The 12623-nt window shown below is 45.7% G+C and overlaps 1 protein-coding gene across 3 annotated transcripts in view; it reads left to right on the top strand.

Moving 5' to 3' along the window:
* LOC120684484 (putative disease resistance protein RGA1) overlaps positions 1–12623 on the top strand; it is a 69119-nt gene that overhangs the window by 44053 nt on the left and 12443 nt on the right. For 2 of the 3 annotated variants that reach the window (XR_005679316.1, XR_005679315.1), the window contains exons 1-3: positions 10322–10657; positions 10773–10940; positions 11320–12379. The exons of the other annotated variant lie outside the window; for it this stretch is intronic. The gene's annotated coding sequence lies outside the window, so the exon portion shown is untranslated. Of the gene's footprint in view, positions 1–10321; positions 10658–10772; positions 10941–11319; positions 12380–12623 lie in introns of those variants that run through there. 3 annotated transcript variants of the gene reach the window in all.

Raw genomic sequence — 12623 nt, 5'->3', positions numbered from 1 at the left:
TCAAATTGTGAGAACAACAATATTTTGGTTGTCGCTATCGTGGGAGTTGGAGGGATTGGCAAAACAACCTTGGCCAAGAAGATTTTCAATCATGACCTCATCCAACAAGAATTTTCAAAGAAAATATGGTTGAGTGTGAACAAGGACCTCAGTGAGACTGAGCTGTTGAGAAGAGCTGTCATTGAAGCTGAGGGTGACCACCAATCTGCTGGAAATACTAGAGGTGCGCTTGAGCGAGCTCTTAAGAAAGCCTTGAATGGGGAAAAGACCTTGTTGGTGATGGATGATGTTTGGAAGCATCAAGTATGGGAGGATGTGCTCGAAACTCCCTTGGTCAGTGCTGCCCTAGCTCATGGTAGCCGTGTCCTCATCACCACAAGACATGACATGGTCGCAAGAGGGATGATGGCAACAAAACCCTACCACTATGTCAATAAACTTGATCCCGAAGATGCATGGTTGTAACGAACATGGCACCATTTATGCCATTTCGAGTGATTTTGGTGATCGAATGACAACACAACACTTGGACTAATATGATTGTTAAGATGATCATTCTCAGGCTTTTAGGTTCAAGTGATAACAAAGAGAAAGAGAAGATAGGCGTAGCAAGGCCCGATGGACTGCCCCTACGGGGGTTCCGCTACCCGGTTAGCGGACGGAGGTCGAGGGGGAGCCGCCCCTCGCGGGTCTCAGGGCAGCGCCCTGAAAGCTCTTCGATTCAGGAGCACCGGAAGAACCGACGCCAGGGCATCGGAGCATCCGATGGTAGTCGGAAGAACCGACGCCTTGATACTTTGGTGCAGAAGGGAATCGAAGCCAAGTCAGCCTATAGGCACCGGTTGAACCGACGGTCCAAAATAGGGCATCGGTGCAATGGCCGTCCTTTGTACCAGAGACGATGTCAAGTGCCCAGAAGAAGTTTCTTCAGCACCGGTTCAACCAACGGTGCATCGGTGCATACCACCGGTGTAATGACGTCAGCGTCCAGGAGAAGATTCCTTCAGCACCGGTTGAACCGGTGAGGCATCGGTGCAAAGCATCGGTTCAACCGGTGGTCTCTGCGTCAGCCGACAGGAGTCCAACGGCTACTTCGTGTTATGAGTGACCGGATGAACCGACGCTAGCCCACCAAGAGGCATCGGTTCTTCCGGTGGTATGCAGATTTTCAGCTAACCGTTGGAGCAACGGCTACAAGACTTGGTGGCCTATATATACGCCTCACCCCGGCCATTTGAAGTTTGCTGGAGTTGCTGGACATCCCACACACACCCAAGAACATCTCCAAGCCATACAAAAGCATCAAGATCATATCCTTAGCCCTTAGCACACTTTGAGAGTGTTGTGTAAAGGATTAGCTCTTAGTGAGTGAGTTTGCAAGGCTTAGAGCCTTTGTGCTGTGGTTCATTAGTGAACCAAAACAAGAGCTTGGTGCGCCGGCACCTTGGAGCGTGGAGCTCGCCGGCAACGTCATCGACCCTCCGACTTGGTGTGGAGCGGCGAAGACACTTTGTGCGGGGGACGTGGAGACCCCCATCCTTTGTGGAGAAGCTCCTTAGTGGAACCCGGGGCTAAGGTGACCGTGATTGTGTTCACGGAAGAGACTTGGTGACCGAGTAGCAATACTCTTAGTGAGTGCTACAACAACGTGGATGTAGGTGTGCCTTTGTGGCTAACCGAACCACGGGATAAACACCCGCGTCAAGAGTTTGCTATCTCCTATCCCTTCTCTTTAAGCTTCCGCATTTCATACTAGCAATTTGTGTGCCTTTACTTTCATAGAATAGTTTCTTGATAGGAAAGGCTATAGGTTGCTAAACTCTTTTGGGATAGGGGTTTCACACTAGAACAACCTAGTTGCACATCTAGATAGCATGTTTTAGTTTAAGCTTTGTGCAAACTAGTTGGAGCCATAGGTCTAAGTTTTTATTAGTGCCTAATTCACCCCCTCCCCCTCTTAGGCTAGAGCACCCGATCACTTTCAATGGTTGTTGCTCAAGAAGAAGGTTTGTAACTCATAAATGAAAGAATCATTGTTTTTTAGTTCACTCATCATACAGCTACATCACACTAATGTACGATGATTCTTAGCTGCACTGATATTAACAACAGGAGCTGGATCCCTTGCGACCACATTAGTTTTTGTCTTTTGCACATATTGATTTCTACATTGGCAATGTCAAATATTTAGGTGGTTAGCGTAGATTAATTTCGTAATGACAGAGGTAGATAATCATTTTTTTAACTACATAGACATGCTAGGGTAGCATTATATCAGGTTTACTTATAGGAACTTAAAAATAGACTAGTGTTTTTCTCCACCACATCCATCTCCACCATAACAACAATGTCTTGTTCCTTATCTCTATCTATTCTGCATTACAAATTTAGGGGATTACTTCAGGCTGACAAAGATTTAGTGTGATGCTATTGTTAATGATGATTAGATCCTACTGAATGTATGGATAAATATTTATTTTTAGGATGTTAGGGAGTTACTTATGAGGATTTACGTGAAGGATCTATCTTACTATTACTAATAGGCTAGCCTCCACGTGAAATCACTTAGGATCCCAGGTGGACACTTCAAAAAATAAGGAAATCCTAGAAATTCTTACAAAATCAGAAACATCCGACCATCAATCGGACAACTCTAATCATAATAGCCATATGATCTATTATCTTTTCTAATATATTACTCACCTCTACTATTTTAAAAGTAGACTAAAGTAACTCCCTAAATATGTATCTAAATTACCCACCTCTACATTTATATAAAAAATCTAAACTAACTCCCTAATCTTCATGTAAATTACCCACCTATGCCATTATAAAATAATGCAAATAACCCTCTACATCTAACAATGCCAGTATGTCACATAGTAATAGTTATGTGGTGCGATCAAGACACATTATTCATTCGATAGTCGTGAGCTGGTAGTTTAAAATGCAAATTGCCACTAAGTTACTCTACCATGTTAGTTATCTACTTTTGGCATAATTAACTGACTTCTGTAAGTGTACGGTAAAAACTATGTTAGTTTTCTCTTGGAATGAATGTCCTTACCATTTTTTTACTTGTTAACATGTATCTATACAGACAGTGGTAAACTCAGGCTCCATTTGTATTTATTTTGTCATGAAGGAATATCATGACACTCTGGCATAAGTGATATATTGCAAACTACTAATTGGCCTGGGCTACTGTGCAGGTAGTTGGAAACGGAAATGATGAAGACCAGATTGAACTGCTCAAGGATATTGGAATGGAAATTATAACAAAATGTGATTATTTACCACTTGCTGTGAAAGTAATGGGAGGTCTCTTGCGTAAAAAAACAGCAAGGAGATGGGAGTGGGAAAATGTCCTAAATGACTCGATATGGTCGGAATCCCAAATGCCTGAAGAGCTGAACTATGCAATATATCTTAGCTATGAAGATTTAAGTTCTAGTTTGAAGCCATGCTTTCTTCACTACTCACTCCTTCCCAAGAGCAGAGTGTTCTTCGCTTATGAGATCATTGGCATGTGGATTAGCGAAGGATTTGTTCATGAAACCTCATGTGACTTGGAGGAAATAGGAAAAGAGTACTGCAATGAGTTGATACAGAGGAACCTTATTGAGCCCAATATAATCTATGTTGAAAAACTAGTTTGCAATATGCATGATGTTGTCCGCTCATTTGCTCAATACTTGGCTAGAAATGAAGCACTAGTAGCACAGAACACAGAAACTGATATTGCTGGCAAAATCAATTCTCAAAAGTTTTTTCGCTTATCACTGGAAACAAAAGGATCAGAATCAGATGAGTTAGAGTGGTATTCATTACATGGACAGACATCACTAAGAACACTATTATCAGTTGGGCCTATAAAAATCAAGCCTGGTGATTCATTCCTTGTTTTTCCAAATTTACGGACACTATATGTACAAGGTGCAAATTTTGATGCATTAGTTGAACATTTGAATCAACTCAAACACTTGAGGTATTTATCCATAGAAGGAACCAATACATCTAAGCTACCAGGAAGCATTGGTAAGATGAAATTCCTGCAGTATATTAGCCTTCGTGGTTGTAAGAGTTTGGTAAATGTTCCAAATTCCATTGTAACGTTGCAACACTTGAGGTTTCTTAACCTTTATGACACAGGAATAAGTATCATACCTAAGGATTTTGATTGTCTAACCAATCTGAGGAATTTATATGGGTTTCCAGCGCACAAGGATGGTGATTGGTGCAGCATTGAAGAACTAGGTCCTCTCTGCCAGCTCACTGAGCTTCATATAAGTGGTTTAGAGAACGTGTCTTCGTCCTCATTTGCAAAAAAGGCTAGGATTGGTGACAAGGTGTGGTTGAGCCGTCTGTGCTTAGAATGCACAAGTAGAATTAAACATGATGGCCAGCTGGTAAAAGATGATGAAGGCATTCCTGAGGAGCAGCAGCAACAAATTGAGGAGGTATTTAATGAGCTCCAACCTCCGTCAAGTTTAGAATCCCTCGAAATCAGTGGGTACTTTGGTCAGCGACTTCCAAGGTGGATGATGTCAACAACAGTTATGCCTCATGGGAGCTTGAGGATTCTACTGATGGATGACCTCACCTGCTGCACGGAACTTCCTAATGGCTTATGTCAGCTTCCCTGCTTGGGAATCCTACAAATTGTCCATGCCCCAGCGATCAAGCGCGTTGGGCCTGAATTCCTACAACCAAACCATCACTGCCACAACCATTCCAAGGTGGGGGTTTCATTTCCCAGGTTGAGTACGCTGAATTTTAATTCACCGGTTCCTGACTGTGAGGTCTGCAGTTTTTCTCGATAGCTTCCGTGTTTTCTCTCGCTTGTTCCTAGGGGTGATTTGTGTTGGTTTAGCTCTTCTATAGCTATTCCACACCTCATCTAGGATTCGAGGGTTTGTGGTGATTTTCGGGATATAGGCTGACAGATCGATTTCGAAAGAAATTTTGATCGGCTCCCATTCACCCCCCTCTGGTCGCCAGTTTCGGTCCCTCAAATGCACTATCGTATGCAATTAAAATCCACTGCACCAGCATTTTATTATCCACGTCAACATATCATGCAATCTACAAGACTATGCCATAGTGACGTGTCGACTCCCTGCTACATGAATATGGCCTACACGCCACCGACGACCTCGACAACAAGAGAAAATTCGCCACTGGGCCATGGGCACCTCTCTCTTTTCTCTCAAGTAACCACATCGTTAACCATCAATCAGATCAATTTCGTGCACATCTTTTATCCATCAAATTTATTATATTTTTTTGTCACAGTTTAGCGAAAAGCATATTCAAATCCTGCAGCAATGCGCGGGGAATCACCTAGTATATTTATATGTGTAGGTGCAATGCTTATCGCCATTTATTTCTCTGGTTGCGTCGAGAATGCCTGCACTGCAATGAGGCAAACCACATCGCCACCTCATCAGACCAATGGACCGAAGCAGCGATGTATCCAGCGTGCAGACGTATTAGGAGGCAGATATAGCAGACAGCAGCGATAAAATGAATCATGCGAGGAGTCCAGAGATATAGCAGACAGCAGCTCTGTTTTAAGTTAATCTTTGTGTTTACTCTGCTTTCCTTTATCTCTCCAGTTGATCACTGCTCTTACGCCCGTGCCGACTAGCAACAAAATTTGTATGGAACATAAGGCTTATGTCATGATTATTCTAATTCATCTGCAGCACTTTCCCTGACAGAATTGCAGCTCTTTCGAATCTTTTGTATATGCACTGAATAATGAATGGTTCGACTTTTCATGGAGTTTTGAATTATTCTTCTTGCATGCGCGACGGGAGAGCACATGATTCATCCTGCGATCTCTATCTTATCAATAAAGCATAGAGCGAACATTCTTTTCTATGTAAGTAAAATGGTAAGTTGAAGTTTTATAAGCCAATTGGTGTTATAATCAGAGAAGAGCGGAGATTAGATATCTCTATTTCCTTCATGGAGCTTTGTATTACTCTTCTTGCATGCGCGACGGGACAGCAAATGCATGCTGCATCCTGCGATCTGAACCCGATGCACTCGTTCACATGTGATGGTTATTAGTGGAGTGCCACTCGAGGTCGAGGCAGCCCCGTGAGGTGCAATATTGTATACATATGCTGGTTTTGAACTGTAGTTAATAGTACTACAGACCATTACCATGGCATCCGGCCGGAAAAGACCATATGCCCATCGCCCTGGGGGTTTCCAATCCCTGCCCTGCCCTCATTCCTGATCCCTTTTGCCGGGCTTGCCACTCACGTGCGCTGCGCTCGCGAAACCCATGTCCGGGAGGCCTGAGGCCAACACACTCAAGCTTGATTGAAAGCCAATCAACCAGAATCGGAGCCCTCCTCTGGATTGTCATGTCATCTGGTCCTCTCCTCTCCTCTCATCGCATGCCCGCTCGGCTCGGCTTGGCCATCTGGATTGTCATGTCATCTGGTCCTCTCCTCTCATCGCATGCCCTCTCATCTGCCTGCCATGGGCCATGGCCTGGGACACAGGCCATTGCCATGGCATCCCGCTGGAAAAGAGCATGCCCATCGCCCTGGGGGTTTTGAATCCTGCCCTCATGCCTGACCCCTTTTTGCCGCGCTGGCCACTCACGTGCGCTGCGCTCGTGAAACTAATGTCCCGGAGGCCTGAGGCACTACGGGAGACTCCGAAAAGCCCACGGCAAAAGGCACACGGTATACAAATGTCGGCAAAGGACCTCTTTGCCGTGTGCCTTCTGTCAGGCACACGGCAAAGAGGTTGCCGTGTGCATTTACCGACACCTGGCAAAAAAAATAAATAACAAATAAAAAAAGGAAATTCATGCGGGCCCGGCAGCACTCCTGCCGCCGCCCGCACCCCCGCCGCCGCCGCTACTGCCATGTCGGCCGATGTCGCCGTTCGCTCCCCCGCCGTTGGAGCCATTTGCGCCTCCACCGTCGATGTCACACCGCCGCCGCCGCCGCCGCACCGCAGCAGCCCCTGCCGCTCCGCTGCTCGCAGGCCGTCGATGGAAGGCCAGAGCCGCGCCGTTGCCGCTGCTCTCGGGGAGAGGCAGTGCAGCGCCGCCATAGGCCAAGGAGAGGCAGGGCCACCACCTCGGGTCGAGGCCAGGGGGCCGCGCTATAGGGAGGGGGCGACGGCGGCGGCGCACACGGCCATCCATAAGCGGGAGCGATGGCGGCCATCCACTTCGTAGATCCGGGAAGGGAGCAATGGCGGCGGCCATCCATGTCACAGATCCGGGGAGGGGAGGGGCCGCACCATCGCCGGTGAGGGAGAGGCGGGGCCGCGCGGCTGCAAGTCCAGGATGGCGAGGGCGCCGCCGTAGCTGCTCAGGGAGGGGCGAGGGCGTGCCGGCCCTGCTTGACGAGGGGTGGAGGGAGGGAGGGGCGCCGCCATGGTATGGGAGCGAGGGGTGCCGCCTGGGCCGCGCCGGAGGGAGGTAGGAGCGCCGCTTCAGCCTCGCCGGAGGGAGGGAAGGGCGCCTCGCCGGAGGGGATGGATGGGAGGGAGGGGCGGCGGCCGACGCGGGGTGGGAGGGGCGGCGGACGGTGTGTGGCGTTGTGTTCGTGTGTGAGTCGGCCCGGGAGAGGATAAGGAGTGGGGCGGGACGGCTTTGACGTGTGCTACAGATCCGGCACACGGCAAACTATTCTACTGTGCCGTGTGCCCATGATACGACACACGGCAAAGCAAACTTGTTTGCCGTGTGCCAGCACACGGCAAATGAGTATTTTCCAATTTTATGCCTTTTGCACACAACTAAATTATAATTGTCAAACGAATTCAAAAAATAACCAAAAATTGGCACGAAAGAATCTAAATTATGTGTTGCATATACAAAAAGTTTTGAAGTCAAACCCCAATTTGTCCGTCACTTTGACTCAAAATCTAAACGACTCCTTCTCAACTCAATGGATTTTCTCCGGAGATGCTTCGATTTGTAAGGAACGTACGTGATAACTTGTGTAAAACCTTGTCGATTTTTTACCACAGCCTCGATGTATGAAATCATGATATCATGACAAAATTTATGTTTTTCGGACTTTGTTTGCTTTTTATACAATTATAAAGCGATTCAGCCACATGTTCGTGGTCATGATTCGTGAGCCAGATGTTCGAAATTCCCTCCTATTTTGTGGATGCGGCCTCACACTGGACTCAATAATGTGAATATTATTTTTCGATTCATTATATTCCGTTATTCAAAACACTTGTAGTTGAAATTTGACTTATCCCCAAAAAATATGTTTAATGAAATAAAATGATTACATATAGAAAAAAGACCAAGAAAAATACCACAAATTAACATGGAGTACCATGTACAATATGTGGATAGCAGAAAAAATTCGGAGTGTGGAATCAAAAAATTTTTAAACACTTTGTCGTGTGCTAAACTTTAGACACATGACAAAAAACTATTGCACACGGCAAAGTTTCTAATTTGCCGTGTGCCAAGCCAGGCACACGGCAAAAAGCCTCTTTGCCGTGTGTTTTTATTTTTGCCGTGTGTTTCGCGTGCGGCACACAGCAAAAAAGACCTTTGCCGTGTGCCCGATTTTGTGCACACGGCAAACCCTTGCACACACGGCAAACTACCATTTTCCGGTAGTGAGGTTAACATACTCAAGCTTGATTGAAAGCCAATCCCCCAGCCGGATCGGAGCCCTCCTCTGGATTGTCATTGTCATCTGGTCCTCTCCCTCTCATCCTCCTCTCCTCGAAGCTAGCTGCGCTCATCGCTTACCCGCTCGGCTCGGCTTGGCTTCCCATACATACCCTCCTCGTTGGCATGCGGTGCGGCATGGATTTGTCTTTTTAGGAGCGAGTCTATTGTATTATTCTTGTTGCATGCGCGACGAGACGGGAGAGCATGCATCCTGAGATCGGCACCCGATGCAGTCGCACGTGATGGGTTCTCAAGCAACTCGAGCCAACAACCCTGGGAGCTCTACACCCTTTTATTTCTCCCTGCATGCTGATCTTAAACCATACCAGTTGTTATTATTTTACCATTGAAGAAAAAAATAACTTCATCCGGCTTCTAATGTATTTTAACCTACCCAAGCTTACAAACAACTTCAAGCTGGAGTACTCGTTTGGCTTGCTCTCCGTGGCCATTAGCGATGGCTTCTAATGTCATGAGTAATAATTTAGTTACAAGATTCGTTCTCTGACCATCTGTCACTGCCGACTGAATCCCTTCTCTATCACTACCATGCCGTACCTACCACGCCAGCTGCATGCAGTCCAATGACAGCATTATATTTTTCTGAAGGAAAGGACTTGTACACTACAACAGACTCGGGGAACCCATCTTCGTTTATTAATTCACCTCGGCTGCCACACCCTCGTTATTAGGGCCGTTTGGATGTGCTTCTCTCAGAACGATTTTACCAGTGAAGAAAAAATAACTTCATCCTGGTTCTAATGTATTTTAACCTACCCAAGTTTACAAAACAACTTCAAGCTAAGAGTACTTGTTTGGCTTCCTCTCCGTGGCCATTAGCAGCGATGGCTTCATATGTCATGAGCAATAATTTGGTTACAAGATTCGTCCTCTGACCATCTGTCACTGCTCACTGCTGACTGAATCCCTTCTCTATCACTACCATGGCCATGAATCTGAAAGCAGGGGGTTCGCATTAAGTTACTGTTACATGCATGCCGTACCTACCACGCCAGCTGCATGCAGTCCAATGACAGCATTATATTTTTCTGAAGGAAAGGACTTGTGCACTACAACAGACTCGGGGAACCCATCTTCGTTTATTAATTCACCTCGGCTGCCACACTAACGTGCCACACCCTCGTTGCAAGTGTGGCGCCGCGCCACTGGCAAAGTTAAAGTTGCATGGATTTATTTGCTTGTACACAGCCTTAAACGGTTAATCTATTGTTCTGACATCTTCATAATTTATTTAATAGTATCTATCTTGGCTCTCACAACATCTCTCATGTAATAAATAAAGTGCGAAGCACACTTCTCTCTATGAGTTAACTCTTAATAAAGATGAGCTAGTACACTCTCTTTCTTTTTCATATAAGCAAAATGACAATTTAAATTTTTATGAGCTAACTATAAGGTGTTGTTGGAGGAGACATCAGATTTCCCTATTTCCTTGAAGAAATTTTGTATTCCTCTTTCACGGGCGACGGGAGGGCATGGATCATTGCAGCCTGCAATCTGAACCCGATGCAGTCACACCTCACACGTGATGGTTCGAGCCACTCGAGGCAGACTGTAGTCAGTTGTACTAGATGCCTACTGTTATTTACCCTTGCCACCTCCCACTGCCAACTCCTACTCTAACTCCAGCAGCAAAACGAAGCCACCAAATTCATTGCCAGCTACGGCAGCTCCATAACAACCTCACGTTGGAGCAAAAAGCCCTCCTGGTAGAGATCCTAGCTCCCTTCTCCACCTTAGTCGATTTCATCTCGTCCCCCAGTACCCAGCCTACCGCAATCCTCGCCATCGATCGGCCTTCACCTCCCTCTAGCAGTAGCTGTGTGAAACCGACGACGACCGTGTTGAGGCCAGATTTGTCCGCCTCTAACCCTGTGCACAATCAGATCCCATCCTAGGAACCACATTGGCATTGGCATCGGTTCTGGTGGTCGCTCGACTTGCCGGCCTCAGGTTAGTTTGTGCAATTGTAATGCTTAGTTCTGCCTCTTGGTTCCTGCCGTTGAATGGGGCCCGTACGAATCGGAGACCTCTAATTTTTATCCAATTTGTCTGTTGCATCATGCAGTATCATCGTTGGACTTTAATTAGGAACTGCCTATTTCCCCTGATGGGAGATCACTGTTGTAACCAATAAAAGGATTCAAATTCAACTGACGGGATATCACTACCAAAAAGCTCAAGATCCGGGACTACACCCCTCCCCAGTCCCCCCTAGCTTGCTAATATAATCGAGGTACGGTAATAAATCTCTGTTGGACATTGCATCTAGCATTACCGATATTTAAAAACAAACATACAAATTCTCTATAACAAATTTTGGCTCGGTTTCAAGTTAGCTCTGCCGTCCTGTGTCAGTGTGCCTACATTACGTTCCAATTCAGACCCTTGAGTGTTGCCAGTTAGGAGTTTGTTGATATCAAGCAATTTCTCTATAACAAATTGCTAGCTTGTTGTTGGTATAGTGATTCATTATTCTCCTTCCTTTAATATTTCATTCTTCTTAGTACGTAAAGGATAAGAATTAATTAAACCTTTCAAAGTAGCTCTGACATCATTTTGAAATCAATTCCACGTAAAATATGATATTTGTTTAATTTTTGTACAACATACAGAAACCAAACCTGGCTATTCATGGCGGGGGTCCTCGATGCCTTGGCATCCTACGTCCAGAACATGCTTACAGAGATGGCAAGGGATGAGGTGCATATGCTGCTGGGGGTCACCGGAGAGGTCGAAAAAATGGACATCAAGCTCAAGGACCTCAAGAACTTCCTCGTTGATGCTGATAGGAGGAGCATCAGCGACCAGAGTGTCCAGGCATGGGTACTAGAGCTTAGAGAGGCCATGTATGATGCCACCAACATCCTCGACATCTGTCAGCTCAAGGCCATGGAGCGTGGTCCAAGCCATGATGCAGGGTGCTTCAACCCACTATTGTTCTGCATGCGGAATCCCATCCATGCCCACAAGATTGGCAGCCGTATCGAGAACCTTAACCAGAAGTTAGAAGATATCAAGCAACGTAGCTTACATTTCAAATTCATCAACCTCAACTCATACAAAGACCGTAGCAAGAGGGTGACTCGTCCTGGTAGCCGTGAGACATCTGCTGAGCTTGACAAGTCAAGTTTGGTCGGTGAGAATATTGAGGAGGACACAAGAAATTTGGTGGAGATGCTAACATCAGCAGAGCTATCAAAATGTGAGAACAACAAAATTTTGGTTTTTGCTATCGTGGGAGTTGGTGGGATTAGTAAAACAACCCTAGCCAAGAAGATCTTCAATCATGACATCATCCAACAAGAATTTACAAAGAAAATATGGTTAAGTGTGAACCAGGACTTCAATGAGACTGAGTTACTGAGAAGAGCTATCATCGAAGCTGGGGGTGACCACCAAACTACAGGAAATACGAGAGGCGCACTTGAGCGAACTCTTAAGGAAGCCTTGAATGGGGAAAAGACCTTATTGGTGATGGATGATGTTTGGAAGCATCAAGTATGGGAGGATGTGCTCCAAACTCCCTTGGTCAGTGCTGCACTAGCTCATGGTAGCCGTGTCCTCATCACCACAAGACATGTCATGGTTGCAAGAGGGATGATGGCAACAAAGCCCTACCACTATGTCAATAAACTTGATCCCAAAGATGCATGGTTGTTGCTCAAGAAGAAGGTTCGTAACTCAGAATGAATAGAATCATTGTTTTTAGTTCACTCATAATACAGCAGCATCACACTAAAGTACGATGATTCTTAGCTGCACGGATATTAACACCAGGAGGTGGATCCCTTGCGACCACATTAGTTTTTGTCTTTTGGACATATCGATTTCTACATCAACAATGTCAAAGATTTAGGTGGTTATCATAGATTAATTTCGTAATGCCAGAGGTGGATATTTCTTTATAACTATATAG

The sequence above is a fragment of the Panicum virgatum genome, chromosome 8N (assembly GCF_016808335.1).
Source record: "Panicum virgatum strain AP13 chromosome 8N, P.virgatum_v5, whole genome shotgun sequence".
NCBI classification, from domain to species: Eukaryota; Viridiplantae; Streptophyta; class Magnoliopsida; order Poales; family Poaceae; genus Panicum; species Panicum virgatum.
This window is presented reverse-complemented; position numbering and strand designations above follow the sequence as displayed.